A 25,073-nucleotide genomic window follows, 5' to 3' on the forward strand; every position below is an offset into this window, starting at 1 on the left:
AGACAACTAAGGGAACGCATAAGTATGCATCGCTCGACTATTAGAGCGGCTCTTGATCCCAAACCCAAAAAGGAAACAAAACAGGACATATCTAAACAACCTGTGGCACAACATTGGCTGCAGGCAAAACATCCAGCCTCCGCTTTCAAGTGTATGCCGATAGACTGCATTGTGGATTTAACCAGGGGAGGGGACACTGACCGTCTGTTGCTACAGAGAGAGGCGTTCTGGACGTATGAACTAAACTGTGTGGCCCCGAGGGGCTTGAACAGCTCGCTAACTTTAAATTGTTTCTTGTGAATAATGTGTCCTGAATAATCATTATATGGTGATTGTATTTAACGTGTATATGTGGAGGTATAAGATTATATTCCCTGTCCAATATACAACTAGCGTATAGGGTACATGTAGTACAGATATTGCTGTAATTGTAGTTATGAAGTCAATTTATCAGGACTGACTAGTGCTGACCCAGACATGTTAGCTACTTTGTTTCAGCAAATATAGAAAGTGTCATATTGACACAAATTGCCTTCTTTAGTACTATGACATTAAATTTTGATACAAATATAGTGTCTAGGGTAGCCAATTGTTACACGGATGTAACATATTGTAGTCTGATAAGTGTATCATCCAATAATTGACTGATTTCAACAGCTGAATGGCTGTTTTTTAGTCTGGTTTTAATGACACAGCACTGCCTTTATGGCCTTATTAGCACCTAGTAAGTGAATTTTATTCATTTTGATAATGTAATGGATATATTGTGCACTTGATCACTTTAAATGTTTTAATACCAGTCTATTTAATACTTTTAACACAGTCATTGCATTTTTTGGAATTGCACAATATTTTTTTGTGATTCACTTTTTATGGAAGATTGATGTCATTTCCTGTTCAGGGATCTGTGGGATTATGGGTATATAAACACGTGTGAGATTAAACATGGTTGCCTTGAGAAAGGTCCCTGAGTGGACCGAAACGTCACGTCGGCTTTACATGTAACTTGAATACATTTTGATTTTTTCATCAAAGAACTCGGTGTTGCTGGTCATTTCTTGTTTTACTATCTATCTAATTTACCTTGCACCCGAGGTAAGCTTTAAAGGCGGTGTGCTGCCCATTTGGAATCATTACAAGTATATATATATATATATATATATTTTATATATATATATATATATATATATATATTAGCCCGGTTAAGCTCAGAAAACACCAACTTTTTATAAAATATTCATAAAAATCAACTTCTCTGTGAGATATAGATTTGTATACTATAAGATTAAAAATGTAGGTTGTGTTCTTTGCCAAATACATTTAGCGGCTGGTACCTGCTCCTGCCCTAGATCAGTCATCTCTTTCCAGATGAGACTTCTCCTGCGCTATCAATATTCCCTCCACTCTGGCCTTTAATTACTCTCAGAGCATGTACTCTGCATGTGAACTTGTATTTTACCATAACAGTAATACAGAATTTTTAATTTTTTTTTAACGATTTGGTAATATACAGGTCTTCTTCCGGCGCTTCGGTAATTTTTGTCACTTTCGGCGCATGCGCAGTTGTAGCAAGCCAGGAAAATGCTTCAACTGCGCATGCACCGATACAGAGCTTCCTTACTGAGATTACCGAAGCAAGCTCCGCTGCGCTGACTCTGCAACAAGGGGTAGGGGGTATTTACTTGTGTTAACTCCTGTGCGGGGGGAGCAGGGAGGAGGGACTATAGTGGGTAGGGGTTTTTTTATTAGAAAGGGGGTTTAGTTCTCCTTTAATTACACTAGAGACCTTTCTCAGATTTTAGCAGTTTAAGACAGAAAGGACCAACATTTGGGAATCTTAAAGCATGTGTATGGGACCATATGTTGCCAGAAATGCTGCTGTGTGTGACCATATGCACCTGATTATACAGTATGCTCAATAGATAATTCAGGAATGAGATTGCATTCTGGAATCCTGCAGATTTCAGATATATTTGCAAGTTTGCATTTGAAACTGCTTGCATATAAAATCAGATATGAGAGCTTGAAAGGGCCGAAATTGGATTTAAGGGGTTAATATAGTAACATATATTAGCTATTATTAATTCCTATCACAATTAGGCGCTGTGAACCAAGAAATCTTGTGGAGGAGGTACTAGAACAGGTTCTGCTCCTTGTCTAGCAGGAGGGAAAGAGGTTTCCCCAGGTAATCTATATAAGCGGGAGAGAATTTGGTGAAGACAAGTGGTGGAAAGATTAGGGTTGATGACGCTACAGAGCTTGACGTTTGCTGCCTCAGAGACTTATCAAGAAGAAGAATATAGAATAAACACCTGCTCTGGACTTTCGTTAAATATTTCTTCTAAAAATACGCTTTGCGGTTGCGAAATTTTATTACATACACTGCAAATGTTCACATAAGCCAATTGGTCGCAAACTTTGCGAGGAAGGTGTTGAGGTCTGTAATCGGTCAAAAAGGACACAAGCACGGTCACTAACATTCGCAATGGTCTTTGAGAAACGTATTACATTCCCCCATACAGTGTCGGACTGGCCCGGCGGGACACCGGGAAAATACTATTTTCCCGGTGGGCCCCGACCCTTAATGGGCCCCCGCCGGGCCAGACACCTCTCCAGAGATCTGTAAAAAAAAAGTTTTCCTCCCGCAGCGCCATCGGCGCAGCGCCGATCAGCGCATCTCCTTCTGCGCATGCGCCAGGCACCTAGGCGCCTTCACGCTGGTGCGCCGAGTGGCGCCTTTGTGTGCGCGCACTCGGTGCATCACAATGGGGGGCAGGGGGGGTCGGAAGGGGCCCTGGCCAGTAGTCCCGGTGGGCCCCGGGCCCCCCAGTCCGACCCTGCCCCCATAAGTGTTTAACTACAAGTCTCCCATTCTCTGTAACAGTGGTGTGTTCCCCAAAGTGTTAATTCAGTCATTACTACAAAAGCTATTATTGTACTGATATTACAGTACACCACATTACATGCTTTAACAGAATGTGGTAAGAAATGGCACCCAACTCATGAAAGAAAACAGTTTGCTGTTATTCTTATGGGAACACTAAACCCTCTCCTTTACCCTATATGATCTGTAAGGTAAATAGCAATTTAAAAATTCTATACCTTTTTTATGCTGAACCGGACATTGATATTACAGTATTGGCATTCCTAACTGAGATCTGTTTGCAAGAGGGTAGAGTATTTTTTTATTTAAAGTTAGTGTAATGGGCAGTTCTGTCAGCAGATGGCAGCAATCCCTATGATTGGCTAAAGATAGTAAATTACCTGTGATGTTTTTGGAATGGGGGGTCCTAAACCCTGTATTCTATGTTAGGGTGTGGAAAAAGAGAAATAGACTCTTTGGCCTAATTAACAATCCATAATGTACTGTCAGATCCAACACTACTTTAACACCTAGTTTTATACAGGTTTAGTACTGGAATACAGGTTGGTTTTGGTTGTTGAATTTGCCCACACCCAACAATATGCTGCAGATGCTCATGACTGTTCATTTACAACTATGAAAAACCATTAAATTTCAGGTTCACCACAAACCTTATGTTTGAAGGTCCTGCACTTATCAGTAAGTTGTTCCAGTCATGTGTGACAAACTTACATGTACTTATTTATACTATTCTGTATGATATATATGTGTGTGTGTGTTTATTGACATTGACCCAATAAGTACAAAGAAATTATATTACAGGTATAGGACCTGTTATCCAGAATGCTTGGGACCTGGGGTTTTCCAGTTAACGGATCTTTCCGTAATTTGGATCTTCGTCTAATAGAAAATTATTTAAACATTCAATAAACCCAATAGGTTGGTTTTGCTTCCAATAAGTATTAATTATATTACAGTTTGGTTCAAGTACTGGTATAGGATCCCTTATCCGGAATCCCGATATCCAGAAAGCTCCAAATTGCGGAATGGTTGTCTCCCATAGACTCCATTTTATCCAAATAGTCCAAATTGTTAAAAATGATTTCCTTTTTCTCTGTAATAATAAAACAGTAGCTTGTACTTGATCCCAACTAAGATATAATCAATCCTTATTGGAAGCAAAACCAGACTATTGGGTTTATTTAATGTTTACATGAATTTCTAGTAGACTTAAGGCATGAAGACCCAAATTACGGAAAGATCCGTTATCCGGAATACCCCAGGTCCCGAGTATTCTGGATAACAGGTCCCATACCTGTATAAGACACTCTTTTATTATTACAGGGAAAAAGGAAATCGTTTTTAAAAATGTGGATTATTTGGATAAAATGTGGTCTATGGGAGATGGCCTTCCTGTATTTCGAAGCTTTCTGGATAATGGATTTCTGGATAATGAAACCTATACTTTTACTGTATTTATTTGCATTTTTATTTTTAAAGTGGTGGTTCACCTTCATAATGTACACACATATATATATATATATATATATATATATATATATATATATATATATATATATATATATATATATATATTGCATTCTCTATGCTAAAAGAACCATTTTTGCAATATATATTAATTACTGAAATGTAGGGTTCAGAAGATACTCAATATACAAACTGAAACAAGTCAACTCACACATATATTTTCTGGAGTTACCCTGAATAAATGGCCCTCATCCAGTCATCTGCACTAATCTGGGGTCTGTCAATTGCTGTCAGTAATTTGCACCCCAAACCTTACCGACATACGCCATTAAAATGTATAGAATCATTACCCAAAGTCCTTCAAAGAAGAACAGAAGTTAGTAGCAGTGGGGCAGGACAGGCGCAGCATAGGGGAATTTAATTCACATCGACCCATCCTACACCATTTTCTAAAATTGCTATTTATTCTTCAGTCATGGTCCTGTTGTTCCCTTTTAGTGGCCCTTTGGTCTAGGAAAGGGCTGTCCAACTGGAGGCCTGAGGGCTGGATGTGGCCCTCCAAAGGATTTTTATGGCCCCGAGTCTGCTCAAGGAACCCACTGACTCCACTGTATAACCTCATCCTTTTAATTGAATTTGGCCCTCGAATATGCTGCATGTGAAATAATTGCCCCACTAAAAGTAATATATTGTATGTCACTGGTCTAGGTGGATGATGCTGTGTTACTTGTGTTTTATATTGGTGTATAGAGCCCAAAACTAGCCAAGACATCACCTGATACATCCTAGTCCAAAGATAACCAACTCTAATTACTGTCAGAATTGCAAATTGCATGCAAATGATATTACTATAGTACTATACTAAATATGTTTATACAGCCTAGGAAACTGGTTGCAGCAGATGCTTATTTGTAAATGTGGGGCATTGTAAGCACAATAGTACAAAGAGAATGGATTCTCCAGCTGTGATGACATAAATTGCTCTCTAAATGATTTAAAAAACAAATCAGTGCATAACTAAATGTGTTTAAGCAAAGCAGGAAATCAGCATATACATTTTACTGTGTCTGGGATGTGACAGGATTTGGCTTTCATCTGAATGTAGTGGTAAGCCAACCTTTGGTGGCATATATTTCTCTGATTTTTGTAAGATGAAACTACTGAATGGTGTGCTGGCTTGAAATAGCATTGAAAGGGTCTGGTAGGTTTAAAGGGGTTACAGTACTAAAATAATCCATTTAATATTGTTAGTAACTATAGACAAGTGGAAGGCAATTTGCTGATAATATTATTATCACAAAGATAATAATTAGCAGCAGAACACAGGATTCTGGGAAGTAAGCAATCAAGCCAAGTGACTTATAGGTTGCATTAGCAGATCATGTATGTTATTAGGGACCCTTCTAGAAAATACAGCGAGAATGGATCATTTAGTACATCAACACTACTTTCAGTATGTATGTGCTGGCAAATGTGCCACAAACATATTTTTTTTATAGTCAGTAGAAGCAGGGTCGCCATCAGGGGGGAACAGGGGGGACAAGTGTCCCGAGCATGAAGGGGGCCAGGCATTGCTGCACTTCTGAAAGAGCCAGGACCCCCTTGCGAGCACCGAAGATTTGCGGCCAGCCAAACAGCCGAAAAGCCAATCTCCTGAAGTGGCGAAAAGACCCAAAGTCACGAAAACAACCGAAACTGAAGTCCTGAAGCTGCAAAAGACCCAAAGTCACGAAAGGAGGTGAAGTTGAAGTCCTGAAGCCATGAGTTCAATTCTACTGAACACCAATTTGTGTTTTTTTTTTATTTTTGTTATTTTTAAGCCCTTGGCCACCAATGTGTTATTTTAATATTCTATAGGCCCGTGCCACCAATGTTTTTTTTAAAAAATATTTTTTATGGGGCCCTAATTTTTTTTAACTTGTAAAGGGGGCCCTGGTGCCAATGTTTTTTTTTGGGGGGCCCAATTTTTTTAATTTGTAAGGGGGGCCCTGGCACCAATGTTTTTTTAAAAATACATTTTTGCCCAATTTTTTTTAACTTGTAAGGGGGCCCTGGCACCAATGTTTTTTTTAAAAATATTTTTTTGGGGCCCCAATTTTTTTTTTTAAGTGTAAGGGGGCCCCGGCACAAATGCTTTTTAAAAAAACTTTTATGAGGGGCCCTGGTGCCAGTGTTTTTTTTTTAAACTTATAAGGGGGCCCTGACCATCAATAGCTTTTTATAACTTGTGTGTGTGTGGGAGGTTACTTTTTTAGCGCTGATGTCTGTGTGGTCTTTTAACTGTGATGTGAAGTGGGCGGGGTCTGGGGCACCAGGGTGGGCGGGGCCCAGGGGGCCGCAAAAATGTTGTTGTACGGGGCCCTGTGATTTCTAATGGCGTCCCTGATTATAAGTATGTACGGTCAAGAAAGCAAGGAGCTACAATGGAAAGCAGTGAGTGAGCTTTCAGCAGTCAGTCAAGGACAGGCTTCCTGAAAAAATAGCAAGGACATTTTCGCTACAGATATTTGTTGCAGAAAGAAAGACAGGCAGGTTTAGCCAAGATATTAAGGTAAAATCAATTAACTTTAAGTAAATATTTCAATCACACTAAATCACGCAGTTCAAACTTTCCCTTCAGTTTTCAAATAAAACATAAATAGTGGCATAAATGAATCAGCTGCATGATCAGATGGGGAGAGGGCGATGACTTTACTAAAATTGAAAATAAAATACAATAAATCTAGTGACAGCATAATGAATTGTTCCCTATATACAAAGGCACTCAGGGCAATTCAGTCACAGCACTTTTGTATGGGGGTGAGCACTGCTTTCTAACTATGTGAATGGGAGCTATTAGCCTACGGCTCACAAAACAGATTACCATATATGCATTCCATAAACCAAGTGCTTGCCATGGTAGCAAGGGGAAGCAATCAATGCAATCATTAGGTTGCCAAGTTACTGATGCTGCATCTTACAGGCCAGAGATTAAAATGGCACAAAAGTGTTACCCAAATGCTGTATATGCCCATACCCATCCATAATGAGGAGCTTCAGCAGCACAGCACCAGTTTATTAGTATCAGTTTATTAGTAATTGGACACACCACCTTATTATTTAAGCTGTAATAAGTTATTTAGAAAACAGTATCAACATAACCAGGCCAGAGATGAAAAACACAAATAATATTAATGTTTAGTTGCAATCTCTTTTAAACTCAGCCTCTGCGGTAAATGTCAGAGCCCTTGTTCAGCTTAAATCAGGCATGTCCAAAGTGCGGCCCGTTTTCACATTTACACCGGCCCTCAGCCTCCATCATGAAATTAATAATAATGTGCCCCCCCCCCCAGCACAGTGCGATCAGGAATCCCATAGCAGTAATATTAAGGCACATTAGTGAAATGATCTGCCACTTGGTCTATACTGCTATCTGTGTGCTGAAGGTGTTAGCAATAGACACGTACTGGCACATAGAGACGTGCTGTTTTCACATACTTCTTTAGGGTTGAAGGTGTCAAATAGACGTACCGACGTGCCAGTACAGTACACTAAAGAAGTATGGTGTCACTACGTTCCAGTACGTGTCTATTGCTTCAGCACACAGACAGCAGTATAGACCAAGTGGCAGATCATTTCACTAATGTGCCCAAATATTACTGCTATGATTACTCGATTCCTGTAATTTAATGTTAATGGTTCAAAGAATGTAGGGCTGAATGGTCGGCCCCCGCACATTTTCACCTCACCAAATCTGGCCCTCGTTGCAAGAAGTTTGGGCACCCCTGGCTTAAATAGATAGTGTTGCTACAATCCACTGATAAGGCTTTTCAATAGTAAAAATAAATTATTTATTCAAATTCATGTTAAAAATTGGATACATACTGAACCCACATGGCCCACCTTACGTGTTTCGTACCCTCCGGCACTTAGTCGAGACACCTATGACTAAGTGCCGATGGGTACGAAACGCGTAAGGTGGGCCATGTCGGGTCTGTATGTATCCAATTTTTAACATGCATTTGAATAAATAATTTATTTTTACTATTGAAAAGCCTTGGGACATATATCTTTTCATATTGATTGTTTTGAAAATAGTATTTAATACCTTGAACTCCCTAAGTGACACAAACGGATGAGTCTACCATAGGGGTTCAGTCTTCTGCATCCACTGGTACAATTTTGTTTTATATCTCCTCAGGAATTTGCAGAATGAAGCAAATTCCTCCAGCAACAGGAAGTGTGTTTGATTGACAGCTGCTCAGCCAATCGGCAGACTAATGTCACAGCCACCTGCAGGCACAGCCACGACCACTGGCAGGCACTTTTTTATAGCTGTTGAATTATTTGCTTTCTTTGCATTCTTCTGACTCTTTCCAGCTTCAGATTGTGGTCACTGATCCCAGCTACAAAACAAATGGTCTCCAAGGCTACAAATGTATTGTTATTGCTAACAGTCTCTAACTTCCTGGAAGCTGCAGAATGAAGCCAATTCATCCAGCAGCAGGAAGTAAGTTTGATTGACAGCTGCTCAGTCAATCAGCAGACAGTGCATTGCTGATGTCACAGCCACCTGCAGGCCTATGACACTGTGCTCTTTCTATATTCAGACATTGCTTTATTAAACCTCTGGAAACAGCATATTTTAAAAAAGCCTTGGCTCAGATAACACCCCTTTTCTTATAAAATATTTATTAAAAATCAACTTATCTGTTTGATATAGACTTGTATAGTTAAGATTTAAAAAATGTAGGTTGTGTAATTTACAAAATACACATTGCAGCTGGTACAGGCCTTAGATTGACTCTCTCTTTCTAACCTTGGACTGATCCTGCGCTATCAATATTCCCTCCACTCTGGCCTTTTATTACTCTCAGAGCATGTACTCTGCATGCACCCTAGTACTTTACCATAAAAGTAATACAGAAATGTACTTTTTTAGGACGCAATAATAATTTCTAGTTTTTGTCGGCCAGATTTCTCAGATGCAGGGGTATACTATTATTATGCCATACTTCCCATTTGCCTTGCTTTTGCCTGCCAGCCTTCTTCACCTCATAGTTTTGTGAGATGTGACTGTGATGCCACTTTCAAACATTATACAAAGCACAGGCACTTGGGGGTCCGTTTACTAAAGTGCAGTAAATCTGACTTTAAGTTTCCGCATGTTATCGCTGAGAATATTTTTACGCCAAAATATTCGCAGTGACTAAGTTTACTAAACAGCGATGCGCTCAGAAGTCATTGCGATCACTTGCGGTACCTACATTAATGAAGCAGCTTACGTTAGCGGTAATTTTAGCTAAGTTGTGAATTTTCTGGCGAAAAATTACGTTTTTGCGAATATTTATGCTATAAAATAGTCTTGTTTTATGGCGGTTATTATGGCAATTTTTACTGTGACATTTATTTATAAAACTCATAAACTTTATTGACTGATGATTATACCATCCAACAACATTACCAGAGTAACACCAATCAAACATGTCTGCATCATATAAACCCTTCTGCCAATAGAATCTTATGAACAAGAAATCATACCAGTCAATCTCTTTGCTTCATAGAAATGCACAGTTTAATGTAGCCAATCACAATGAAACCAAAAAAGTGTAGAAGCTGACGAATCCTTGGACAGTAATGCCCGCTGCCAATAATACGCCTCTGAGCTGAAATTGCTGCTGTTGCAGCAGATAGAAGCAGAAGCCAAATCATCCTGTCAGCCATAGCTACAGATCTCTCTCCTGTCAGCAAATAATGAAATGAAATACTGGCGTTAATTTTGTCTTTAGCACATTTCGCTGTTTAGTAAACCAGCCGTTAATGTGTACGTAGCGTTATTTTCAGCGAATGCGATAACTGGCAAACAATTATTCTTGCGCAAGAAAATTCGCAAATTTATATTTACTGCAGGTTAGTAAACTGGCGATAACATATTTGGCGAAAATTCTGTCTATATATTGTGCGAATATTTTTAACGCACTTTAGTAAACGGACCCCTTGGAGACAAGAGTATTAGGAGCGCTGATGTTAAAGGGATGATTCACCTTTAAGTTAACTTTTAGCATGTTATAGAATAGCCAATTCTAAGCAACTTTTCAGTTGGTCTTCATTAATTATTTTTTTTATAGTTGTTGAATTATTTGCCTTCTTTGCATTCTTTTGACTCTTTCCAGCGTTCAGATGGGGTCACTAATCCCATCCAAAAAACAAATGGTCTGTAAGGCTACAAATGTAGTGTTTTTGCTATTTTTTATTACACATCTTTCTATTCAGTCATCTCTTATTCCTATTCCAGTCTCTTATTCAAATCAATGCATGGTTGCTGGGGTAATTTGGACTCTAGCAACCATACTGCTGAAAATGCAAGTTGGAGAGCTGCTGAATAAGAAGCTAAATAACTCAAAACCACAAATTGTAAAAAATGAAAACCAATTGCAAATTGTCTCAGAATATTACTCTCTACATAATACTAAAGGTTAACAACTCCTTTAACATCTGTCATAAAATGCTTGTGGCTAGACTGTGCCACTGTGTGGGTCATAGTGTGTTGGTCGTCAAATGCTGTATGAAAGCACCTAGTGGTCTATAAAAAAGGGTGTTTTTATTAATTGGTGTGATATTGGGGGTGTGGCTACAAAGAGGTTCCAAATGCAATGGCAATGCAGGACAGTTCAATCCTTCTTTCCCTAATTCAACTGTTAGGTATGGGATCCTGTAAGGGAGGGCATAACCAGGAGACTCTCTAAAAACTGGGTGACACATGACATGCTTGCTGGAAAGAGGCAGTAGATGAATGCAAAAATAAAAGCTTTTAAAAAATTAAAAATTTACCAAGAACTATAAGTTCTCGAACTTATTATAAGATAAACTACTCCTCTAATTCATGATAAAAACTATTGGTTTTCTTTTTGCTTTGCATTCCAGGATTTGTAGCCAGCTCAAATCAGTCAATTAAAAAAAGTAATGTGCATAAATAAGGACCCTAACCCACCCCCTTCCAACCTGAACCCTGCACAGCCTGCCTGCTCGACCCAAACTCGCCGTGACCCTAAGATTTTTTTCAGTAGCCAGCCCAAACCCGCACAGCTCGCACATCAATAAAACTTATCCATTAGGGCTGTTTTATTGTTTTTAGTTATATTATTTACGTGTTTTCATGGAAACTTAGTTGTCATGAGAATAGGCACCGCTCATAAGTAGGTGAGAAGAACCTGGGATTTTAGAGTCAGGTTCTTTTCATTGACATCTGCACCCCCATACAGTTCTCTGCTCCATCTACAATACATCCTGCAGGCTGGTTATTTTCTGCAGGATTTTACATTTTATTTGGGGTCTGGCAGGACCCATAAGCCTGACCTAAAGCTTAGAGGAAGAAAACCAGTAAAAACTTACAGTCTTGCCTGACACATTTACTTGCTGATTTCTATACTTATTTATGCCATTCTGTATGACTGATATATTATGTAAAATGACATCCCAGTGAGTATAAAGAAATTACATTGCTTTATTTAGCTTTTATTTTTTAAAAATGTAATAAAAATGTAATATATTGAGAATTGGGAGATGGCGTCTCCTAAACCCTACATTTTCTATAATTAATATATACTACAAAAAAAGCCTATTTAAATGCAGAGAAAGCAATATATACATTTTATGATGATGAAGGTGAACCACCCCTTTAACTTATGAACATTGGATTGTTTTTTTTAATTAATAGAAAAATAATAAAATAGATTTTTTTGGGGACAGGAATAATTACAAAGCACCAACTACACAATGAACAGCAGATAGCACTATGGTTTGCAAATAGTTTCTTTTGACAATACAGCACATTGGAAGCCTGAAGTGTGAATCAGCAGTTCCAGTCAAATCCGACATGCAAAGTGAACCGTGAGCTGCATTAGATGATGTGGGTTAATAACTGTAAAGGCAGCAGAAGTGTATGGAGGTCATGAAACTGAACATAGACATGACAATGAATTAGGAAAAGCAGTGAATGTAATAATAAAGCATGAACCTGACTCTTCCAAACAGCTTATTTATCAGATATTAAGTGGTTCATCTTTAAAGGATTAGTAAACCTTTAAAATAAGTGAATGTAAAAATGACGAGGGTGCTATTCTGAGATATTTTGCAATGTACATTCATTATATATTTTGTTTTTATTTCAAGATATTAAGGGATACATGTACTGTTAACATAAATGAATTTTGTTAGAACAGCGCCACCTGGTCAATTTCCAACCAGTCTGACCAAGCGGTCAAGGAAGTTGTCAGGAGAAATAAAGAGGCTGCTCCGAAGTTCTTCTGCTTAGGAAAGGTTTGAGAAAGGTTTTTATTTTTTTCCTAAGCAGAAGAACATCAGAGCAGCCTCTTTCTTTCACCTGACAACTTGCTTGACTGCTTGGTGGTCAGATTGGTTGGAAATTGACCAGCAGATGGCGCTGTTTAACAAAATTCATTCATATTACCAGTACACGTATCTATTAATATCTTGGAATAAAAGCAAAATAAATAATAAATGTACATTGCAAAATATCTTAGAATAGTGCCCTCGTCATTTTTACATTCATTTATTTTAAAAGTTTACTTATCCTTTAAAGGGATACTGTCATGGGAAACCATGTTTTTTTTTTCAAAATGCATCAGTTAATAGTGCTGCTACAGATTTTATTATATTCACTTTTGAAATCCGACATGGGGCTAGACATATTGTCAGTTTCCCAGCTGCCCCCAGTCATGTGACTTGTGCTCTGATAAACTTCAGTCACTTTTTACGGCTGTACTGCAAGTAAAGGTGGCCATACACGGGCCGATAAAAGCTGCCGACAGACTGTGTCGGCAGCTTATTGGCCCGTGTATGGGGGCCCCCGACGGGCTTCCCCGATCGAGATCTGGCCGAAAGTCGGCCAGATCTCGATCGGATGGGATTAAAAATCCCGTCGGATCGCGGCCGCATCTGTTCGTTGATGCGGTCCCGCGATCCGACCGCCGTTTGGCGAACGCTAGGATCCGATCGTTGGGCCCTAGGGCCCACGATCGGATCAGCCCGATATTGCCCACCTCAAGGTGGGCATATCGGAGGGAGATCCGCTCGTTTGGCGACATCGTCAAACGAGTGGATCTATCCGTGTATGGCCACCTTTAGAGTGATATCACCCCCTCCCTTTCCTCCCCAGCAGCCTAACAACAGAACAATGGGAAGATAACCAGATAGCAGCTCCCTAACACAAGATAACAGCTCCCTGGTAGATCTAAGAACAGCACTCAATAGAAAAAGCCAAGTCCCACTGAAAATGATTCAGTCACATTAAAGGACCAGTAACACTTTTTTACAAACTCAGACAAAAATAATGTACTTAGCTAAGTAACTTCTAATACGCTGCTGAATCCAGGTAGTCTTGTAAGGAATCCGAGAAAATCAAAACCGCCGCTTCTGGATGGAGTCCAAGGGTCCTCGCCATCTTGCCCCACCAGCAACCTTCTTCTACACTACGTGCGCGCTGCCGTGCTTCTTTTCCTTGTTTTCGGGTCTGAACTTCCGGGTTCATGATGTCACTTCCGGAAGTGACATCACCTAACCGATAGGATAACTGCTTAGGCTATAGGAGCGCTGGCTGAATGCATTTTATTATTAGATTCCCCAACCCAAGAAATCAGCCCAATTCCCAGTGCTGCAGCAGTTCAATACACTCCCCCTCACTCCATGTCCTCTCACTGCCATACGTCTGTGCAGCCATTCACTCCCCCTCCTCCCCTCCGCGTTCCTCTCACCCCAGTCTTCTCCATTCATGCAGCAGTTCAGCTCACCCCCCTCCCCTCCGTGTCCTGTCACTGCCGTTTCTCACAGTGCTTTCATGCAGCCGTTCACTCCCCCTGTCTCCGCTCCGTGTCCTGTCACTGCTGTCCCTCTCCCCAGCCTTCTCCATTGATGCTGCCGTACACTCCCCCCATCCCTCCTTGTTCCTCTCACTGCCCACATACAAAAGAAAAAAGCCGGCAAGAAGAGGGAGAACTTTATGCGTCGTAGGATGCATGCCCTGTCAGAAACTCTTCTGACTTCCGGTTTTACTTTCATGACGGAAGTCCTGGCTGAAGGAGCACTGTCGGGAGCGCGCTTGTACGTATTGTTCGCCTTCCATTGATCGCCATATCGCCGTTTTTCAAAATCAGTTCAGACAATGGAGGGGAGTATTTTCTGGGGACTTTTCTGGTACAAGGAGGGTGAATGGGTAATATCTATTGGGACATGGGTATTATATACACGCTGTAATTTTTATTTTTTTAATAAAAAAAAATGATGTTACTGTTCCTTTAAGTAGGATAAATAACAAAAAAAAAATCTGTTTACTCTTTTGAGAATTGAATTTCAGTGCAGAAAAAATTAAGATCTTTTTCAGCCTATCACCCTTAAAAAAAAGGCGTTTTTTGGGAAGCAACTTTTCAGAAGCAAGCCCTATATACTCTATTGCACTTCGCCTGGTCTGAAGTGGAGAAGGCAAGTCTGGCGCAAGAGGTAACGTTCAGTAAAATGCGCAAGTTAGTGAATTAGCGTAGTTACGTCCCTTCACCATAGCGCAACTTCGCCTGGCATAAGGGTGCGAAGTAGCGCAAGAGTAGGTCCACTTCGCTAGCGAATTTATGCCAGCGCCCGTTAGTAAATCGGCAAAGTCATGAAATGACGTCACGCTGGCGAATTTTCGCTAGTGTTAGCCACTTCGCCCTTTAGTAAATTTGCCCTTTGTTCTTATGAACTGTAAACTGGCAGCTCTCTGCTCAAACTTGCCTAATATTATAATAACCAATCTTCCCACAGTTATTTTAATAAATATAATTGCATAGAATCATGGCAAGTGTATCACTACACGTGAGCCAGTACACAACACTTACTACTGCTCCTCTACAGTATCATAAGTTTGTGTTCCAATGATGACATTACAATAAACAGTTATGTTCAGAATAATAGCAGTCCGACATCACTAATCTGATCAATCACTGTTTTTGGTAGAGATGATGTTTAGAAATGGTAAATAATTTACTAGTAGGTGTAGTAAGTAATAGAAAACCAACAGACCCAACAGTCATGACATGCATGCTGCTGATTCTGTGTAATTGAATCATTAATTGAGGCTTGTTTGAAATAATAGCAGTGTTCAAAATAATAATAGCAGTGTTTAAGATAAAAACAGTGAGGAGTTCAATTAGTGAGGTCATACTGTGAAAAGGCAGGTGACAATTACGTGCCTTAAGAAACGGAAGGCAGCAGATGTTCTGCATGTTGATTATAGTGCATTTCTCTCTGAAAATATGAGTAAAATGGGTTTCTCCAGGCATTGTTCAGAAGAACAGCGTGCTTTGATTAAAAAGTTGATTGGAGAGGGGAAAACATATAAAGAAGTGCAAAGAAATATAGGCTGCTCAGCTAAAATGATCTCAAATGTTTTAAAATGACAACCAATACCTGAAAGTGGAATAAAATGGAAAACTACCGTTCAAATGGATACAAGAATAGCCAAAATGGCAAAGACTAGGCCAATGATCAGCTCCAGGAAGATCAAAGAATGTCTAAAGTTATCTGTGATTACTGTTACAATTAGACGCCTATGTGAAGCAAAGCTACCGGCATATTCCTCATACTATGGCGTTGGGCCTATTTATCACATACCAGGGATTCATGGATCAGTTTCAACTAATCAAAATACTTGAAGAGGTCATGTTGCCTTATGCTGAAGAGGAAATGCCTTCAAATGGGTGTTTTAATAAGACAACGACCCCAAACACACGAGTAAATGAGCAACATCTTGGATCCAGATCAACAAGATTGATGTTATGGAGAGACCAGCCCTATCTCTATTATTCTAACATATTTCTCTAATTTAGTTTTATCAGAGGATGTTATTATAGCATTGGCAGAAAGCTGTTATACCTTTTCCAGTGACCATGATGCTCATTTAGACTTTTTCCCCACCTCTTTAGGATAACATTGAACCCTTCCTCCTCTTGTTCCATTGTGAAGTGATGGATTCAGGCACATGTAGTTTCTCTCCTTTCCATTATGGGGGCAGGGTGTGGTGAGGGGGCACACATTCTCTGGAAAGTAGAAGTGTTCCAAATCCTTTTGTAATTTTCATTAATTAGTTTTGCCAATATACTGAAGATCACATGAACACTCATGGTAAAACATAGTTTATTTTTGTAACACATTTGATACAGGCCTTAGTTCAATATTCTTAAATTTGGCTATTAAATATACCAGAAGACACTTTTTGCCTCCGTGGGTAACTTGGGGGGAAATGTCATGTTTTCCTCTTGCTCATGGCTGGCGTGCCCCTGCACAAGTAGAATTATTTCCAAAATACAGTTGCTAAGAAATCCTATTCAGTGCTCAGTGAAATGAGAGGCTTTTTGGATTTTCGAACTTGATTGAGTAACACCCAAAGGGCTAAACGGGCAACTATAACTGAATTGTTTTCTCACATGAAACCAGTACTATGGGCCGTTTTGATGTACTTTTTACTTAAGCTCTGTTTGGTTTGTAACAACTCATACTATTTTCCACCTTACAGAATCATGATCTGAATGTTCCTCCAATACACTTGCAACTCTGTGGGGCACATTTACCTAGGGTCGAATATCGATGGTTAATTAACCCTCGATATTCAACCGTCTAAGTAAAATTCTTCGACTTCGAATATCGAAGTCGAAGGATTTTGCGCTATTCCTATGATCGAACGATCGAAGGAATAATCGTTCGATTATACATATTCATCCATCTATATACATTATACATAGATATATATATTCATCCCTCTATATACATTCTACATAGACATAAATATTTATCCATCTATATACACTCTCCATCTATATACATTCTACATAGATATATACATATTCATCCATTTATATACATTCCAAATAGATATATATATATATATATATATATATGCATAGAATGGACCAGCACACCGTTTTCTTCAATCAAACGTGTTTATTCAATACACACTGTGCATCCAACGTTTCGGCCCGCATCCGGGCCTTTATCAAGGATAAAGGCCCGGATGCGGGCCGAAACGTTGGATGCACAGTGTGTATTGAATAAACACGTTTGATTGAAGAAAACGGTGTGCTGGTCCATTCTATGCATATATAAAGACTTTGACCGAGCACCCGGCTTGGAGAAAAAAGAGGACAGAGTGCAGGTGTTTGTACTATATTATATATATATATATATATATATATATATTCATCCCTCTATATACATTCTACATAGACATATACATATTCATCCATCTATATACACTCTGCATAGATATACATATTCATCCATCTATATACATTCTACATAGACATAGACATATTCATCCATCTATATACATTCCAAATAGATATATATATATATATATATATATTCATCCTTCTATATACATTTTACATAGACATATACATATTCATCATCTATATATACTCTGCATAGATATACATATTCATCCATCTATGTACATTCTACATAGATATATATATATATTCATCCCTCTATATACATTCTACATAGACATATACATATTCATCCATCTATATACATGCTGCATATATATATATATATATATATATATATACACACACACACATATATATATATATATATATATATATATATATATATATATTCATCCATCTATATACTCTGCATAGATAAATGTATTCATCCATTTATATATACTCTGCATAGATATATATTCATCCCTCTATATACATTCTACATGGACATATACATATTCATCCCTCTATAAACAATCTGCATAGATATACATATTCATCCATCTATAAAAATTCTACATAGATATATATATTTATCCCTCTAGATACATTCTACAGACATATACATATTTATCCAACACTCTGCATATATACATCCATTTATATACATTCTACACAGACATATACATATTAATCAATCTATATACATTTTACATAGACATATACATACTAATCCATCTATATACATTTTACATAGACATTTACATAGTTTTCCATCTATATACATTCTACATAGATATAAACATATTCATCCATCTATATACACTCTGCATGCCTATATATATTCATTCATCTATATACATTCTACATAGATAGATATATTCATCAATCTATATACATTCTACATAGACATATACATATTCATCCATCTATATACATTCTACATAGACATATACATATTAATCAATCTATATAAATTTTACAGACATATACATACTCATCCATCTATATACACTCTGCATAGATATACATATTCATTCATCTATATACATTCTGCATAGACATATACATATTCATCCATCTATATACACTCTGCATAGATATACAGTCATCCATCTATATACATTCTACATACATATACATATTAATCCATCTATATACATTTTACATAGACATATACATATTCATCATCTATATACACTATGCATAGATATACATATTCATATATCTATATACATTCTACATAGATATATATATTCATCCCTCTATATACAATCTACATAGACATATACATATTAATCCATCTATATACATTTTACGTAGACATATACATATTCATCCATCTATATACACTCTGCATAGATATACATATTCATCCATTTATATACATTCTACAGACATATACATATTCATCCATCTATATACACTCTGCATAGATATACATATTCATCCCTCTATATACATTCAACATACATATAAATATTCATCCATCTCTATACACTCTGCATATATATACATATGCATCTATTTATATATATATATATATATATATATATATATATATATATATATATATATATATATATATATATATATATATATTAATCCCTCTATATATATTCTACATAGACATATACATATTCATCCATCTATATAAACTCTGCATAGATAAATGTATTCATCCATCTATATACACTCTGCATAGATATATATATATATTCATCCTTCTATAGACATTCTACATAGACATATACATATTCATCCATCTATATACACTCTGCATAGATATACATATTCATCCATCTATATACATTCTACATAGCTATACATATACATCAATTTATATACATTCTACAGAGACATATACATATTCATCCATCTATATAAATGCTGCATAGATATATATATATATATATATATATATATTCATCCATCTATATACACTCTGCATAGATATATATATTCATCCATCTATATACATTATACATAGACATATACATAGTCATCCATCTATATACACTCTATATATATATATATTACGTCCCAATTTATCTAGATGAAATAAAGGTGTATATAGTGTAATACAGTTTGTTTTAGGATGGTATCAGCTAATAAGATCTACTCACAGGGTTTCGATGTATGGATTGCAACGAAAAAATGTCTGGTTCTTGGCAGATAATGCAGTCAGTCCTCAGAGTACCTGTAATATATAGCTGCACTAGTGTAATACGGCCGGAATTCTCATGAGGTGCTTAAAAGCGGTTGTACTCACCGAATAGCAGTTTAAAGGAAAGCGTATCTATGGAGGGAGGATGTCACCTTCTCCTGCTGATCATTCACGTTATTTTTTGCGATCGCTATATGGAACCGCTTCTCATTGAACCGCTATCCAATGTTAATCACCCTGTATAATTAATTATGTAAATGATGAAACGAACGAGCAATTAAGGCTATTTAAGTAATGGAAAAAAACATGGCGTCTGCCCCGAGGAAGTATATGTTATACGAAACGCGTTGGGCTTTTACTGAATAAATAAACAGTTCAACTTATAAATCATTCCCTAGTAGAGTTGATTTTTACACCCAAAAAACCCCATGACCGGCATACCGAGGGGAAGACCGAATAGAACCGTGGAGAGATCCGTCAGCAGCGCACCGAAAGAAAACTTCAGCGTCTCAACACACGCGGCAAGGCCTGGAGTGCACGATCCCTGAACTGCCAGCACGGGTCTGAGAAGCGGTTCCATATAGCAATCGCCGAAAATAACGTGAACGATCGGCAGGAGAAGGTGACATCCTCCCTCCATAGATACGCTTTCCTTTAAACTGCTATTCGGTGAGTACAACCGCTTTTAAGCACCTCTTGAGAATTCCGGCCGTATTACACTAGTGCAGCTATATATTACAGGTACTCTGAGGACTGACTGCATTATCTGCCAAGAGCCAGACATTTTTTCGTTGCAATCCATACATCGAAACCCTGTGAGTAGATCTTATTAGCTGATACCATCCTAAAACAAACTGTATTACACTATATACACCTTTATTTCATCTAGATAAATTGGGACGTAATATATATATATAGAGTGTATATAGATGGATGACTATGTATATGTCTATGTATAATGTATATATATATATATATATATATATATATGTGTGTTCATCCATCTATATACATTCTACATAGACATACATATTAATCCATCTATATATATTTTAGACATATACATACTCATCCATATATATACACTCTGCATAGATATACATATTCATCCATCTATATACATTCTACATAGACATATACATATTCATCCATCTATATACATTCTACATAGACATATACATATTCATCCATCTATATACATTCTACATAGATAAACATATTCATCCATCTATATACATTTAACATAGACAAATACATATTCATCCATCTATATACATTCTACATAGATATATATATTCATCCCTGTATATACATTCTACATAGCCATATACATATTCATTCATCTATATACACTCTGTATAGATATACATATTCATCCATCTATATACATTCTACATAGACATATACATATTAATCCATCTATATACATTTTACATAGATATATAAATATTCATACCTCTATATACACTCTGCATAGATATACATATTCATCCATCTATATACATTCTATATAGACATATATATATTCATCCATCTATATACATTTTACATAGACATATACATATTCATCCATCTATATAAACGCTGTATAGATATACATATTCATCCATTTATATATATATATATATATATATATATATATATTCATCCTTCTATATACATTCTACATAGACATATACATATTCATCCATATATATACATTCTACATAGACATATACATATTCATCCAACTATATACACTCTGCATAGATATATATATTCATCCCTATATATTCATTCTACATAGACATATACATATGCATCCATTTATATACATTCTACATAGACATATACATATTCATCCATCTATATACATTTTACTTAGACATATACATATTCATCCATCTATATACATTCTACATAGACATATACATATTCATCCATCTATATACATTTTACATAGACATATACATATCCATCCATCTATATACATTCTGCATAGATATATATACATATATTCATACATCTAGATACATTCTACATAAGACATTTATATCATCCATCTATATACATAGACATATACATAATAATCTATCTTTATACATTTTACATAGACATATACATATTCATTCATCCATCCATCTATATACACTCTGCATAGATATATATATTCATTCCTTTATAAACATTCTTCAGAAGTATATACATATTCATCCATCTATATAAACGCTGCAAAGATATCCATTTATATAATAAATTCTACATAAATATATATTCATCCCTCTATATACATTCTACATAGACATATACATATTCATCCCTCTATATACACTCTGCATGGATATATATATATATGATCATCCATCTATATACATTCTAAATAGACATATACATATTAATCCATCTATATACATTTTACATAGACATACATATTCATCCATCTATATACATTCTACATAGACATATACATATTAATCCATCTATATACATTTTACATAGACATATAAATATTCATCCATCTATATACATTCTACATAGATATATACATTCATCCTTCTATATACATTTAACATAGACATAACCATATTCATCTATCTATATATACTCTGCATGGATATATATATGTTCATCCATCTACATACATTCTATATAGACATATACATATTCATCCATCTATATACACTCTGCATAGATATACATATGTATCCCTGTATATACATTCTACATAGACATAGAAATATTCATCCATCTATATATACTCTGCATAGATATACATATACATCCATTTATATACATTCTACATAGATATACATATTCATCCATCTTAATACATTCTACATAGCCATATACATATTCATTCATCTATATACACTCTGCATAGATATACATATTCATCCATCTATATACATTCTACATAGATATATATATTCATCCCTGTATATACATTCTACATAGCCATATACATATTCATTCATCTATATACACTCTGCATAGATATACATATTCATCCATCTATATACATTCTACATAGACATATACATATTCATCCATCTATATACATTTTACATAGGCATATACATATTCATCCATCTATATACATTCTACATAGACAAATACATATTCATCCATCTATATACACTCTGCATAGAAATACATATTCATCCATCTATATACATTCTACATAGATATACAAATTCATCCATCTATATACATTTTACATAGACATAAACATATTCATCCATCTATATACATTCTACATAGATATACATATTCATTCATCTATATACATTCTACATAGATATATATATATTCATCCCTGTATATACATTCTACATAGCCATATACATATTCATTCATCTATATATACTCTGCATAGATATACATACTCATCCATCTATATACATTCTACATAGATATATATATTCATCCCTCTATATACATTCTACATAGTCATATACATATTCATCCATCTATATACACTCTGCATAGATATACATATTCATCCATCTATATACATTCTACATAGACATATACATATTAATCCATCTATATACACTGCATAGATACACATATTCATTCATCTATATACATTCTACATAGATATATATATTCATCCCTCTATATACATTTTACATAGATATATTGATATTCATCCATCTATATACACTCTGCATAGATATACATATTCATCCATCTATATACATTCTACATAGACATATACATATTCATCCAACTATATATACTCTGCACAGATATACATATTCATCCATCTAAATACATTCTACATAGATATATATATTCATCCCTCTAAATACAATATACATAGACATATACATATTCATCCATCTAAATACACTCTGCATAGATATATGTATTCATCCCTCTATAAACGCTCTGCATAGATATAAACATATTAATCCATTTATATACACTCAGCATAGATATATATATTCATTCATCTATATACATTTTACATAGATATATACATATTCATCCATCTATATACATTCTACATATATATATAGCGATATATATGTTCATCCATCTATATATATTCTACATAGCCATATACATATTCATCCATCTATATACATTTTACATAGACATAAACATATTCATCCATCTATATACATTCTACATAGATATACATATTCAACCATCTATATACATTCTACATAGATATATATATTCATCCCTGTATATACATTCTACATAGATATACATATTCATCCATCTATATACATTCTACATAGATATATACATATTCATCCATCTATATACATTCTACACAGATATATACATATCCATCCATCTATATACACTCTGCATAGATATACATATTCATCCATCTATATACATTCTACATAGACATATACATATTCATCCATCTATATAGACTGCATAGATATACATATGCATCCATCTATATACATTCTACATAGACATATACATATTCATCCATCTATATACATTTTACATAGACATATACATATTCATCCATCTATATACATTCTACATAGATATACATATTCATCCATCTATCTACATTTTACATAGACAAATACATATTCATCCATCTATATACACTCTACATAGATATACATATTCATCCATCTATATACATTCTACATAGATATATATATTCATCCCTGTATATACATTCTACATAGCCATATACATATTCATTCATCTATATACACTCTGCATAGATATACATATTCATCCATCTATATACATTCTACATAGATATATATATTCATCCCTCTATATACATTCTACATAGTCATATACATATTCATCCATCTATATACACTCTGCATAGATATACATATTCATCCATCTATATACATTCTACATAGACATATACATATTAATCCATCTATGTACATTTTACATAGACATATATATATTCATCCATCTATATACACTCTGCATAGATACACATATTCATTCATCAATATACATTCTACATAGATATATATATATTCATCCCTCTATATACATTTTACATAGATATATTCATATTCATCCATCTATATACACTTTGCATAGATATACATATTCATCCATCTATATACATTCTACATAGATATATATATTCATCCTTCTAAATACAATATACATAGACATATACATATTCATCCATCTAAATACACTCTGCATAGACATATGTATTCATCCCTCTATATACACTCTGCATAGATATAAACATATTAATCCATTTATATACACTCAGCATAGATATATATATTCATTCATCTATATACATTTTACATAGATATATACATATTCATCCATCTATATACATTCTACATAGATATATCTATATATATGTTCA

At 35.7% G+C, this 25,073-nt stretch overlaps 1 long non-coding RNA gene across 3 annotated transcripts in view; it reads right to left on the bottom strand.

Annotated features, from left to right (window-relative positions):
- Window positions 1–25,073, bottom strand: part of LOC108705443 — a 57,987-nt gene that overhangs the window by 2,343 nt on the left and 30,571 nt on the right. Inside the window, exon 3 of one of the 3 annotated variants that reach the window (XR_005965350.1) lies at window positions 16,256–16,419. The exons of the other annotated variants lie outside the window; for them this stretch is intronic. This is a non-coding gene — a long non-coding RNA (uncharacterized LOC108705443). The remainder of the gene's footprint in view (window positions 1–16,255; window positions 16,420–25,073) is intronic. 3 annotated transcript variants of the gene reach the window in all.

Source organism: Xenopus laevis, chromosome 2L, assembly GCF_017654675.1.
Source record: "Xenopus laevis strain J_2021 chromosome 2L, Xenopus_laevis_v10.1, whole genome shotgun sequence".
Classification (NCBI taxonomy): Eukaryota; Metazoa; Chordata; class Amphibia; order Anura; family Pipidae; genus Xenopus; species Xenopus laevis.